The sequence below is a fragment of the Microtus ochrogaster genome, chromosome 7 (assembly GCF_000317375.1).
Source record: "Microtus ochrogaster isolate Prairie Vole_2 chromosome 7, MicOch1.0, whole genome shotgun sequence".
Lineage (NCBI taxonomy): Eukaryota > Metazoa > Chordata > Mammalia > Rodentia > Cricetidae > Microtus > Microtus ochrogaster.
The window spans coordinates 37,233,595-37,234,142 of NC_022014.1; positions in this window are offsets into that span (position 1 = coordinate 37,233,595).

Below are 548 nucleotides of genomic sequence, written 5' to 3' on the forward strand. Positions count from 1 at the left end.
TGACTGTATCCTCTGACTGACTGTATCCTCTGACTGACTGTATCCTCAGACTGCATGCTCAGACTGACCGCCTCAGAGTGCCACTAAGCTCTTGTCTCTTCCCGTCTTATATTCCTCTCTCCGCCCAGTCATATCCCTTCCTGTCTCCACCTCCTTAGTGTTGGGATTAAAGGTGTGTGACTTCCATGTACTGGGATTAAAGGTGTGTGCCTGGCCTCTAGTGGCTTAGCTCTGAAAACAAGCTTCAGGCAAGCTTTATTTGTTAAACAAAATAGCACTATAGTTGGGCTAGGGACATGAAGGCAGCAGTTGGAACAGTTTATGAGGCTGGACCACCCGGGGCTAGTCACTTTGAAGCTGCCTGAGATATAGATTTTGAGGGAACACCTGGAGTTGGCATGGGAGCAGTCTGCAGTTGGTTTGAAATCTGTTGGGACAGATAGACTGGGGGAGTAGTTTAAAGGAAAATTTTTATTCAGCGCATATGAGAGAGAGAGAGAGAGAGAGAGAGAGAGAGAGAGAGAGAGAGAGAGAGAGAGAGAGAGAGA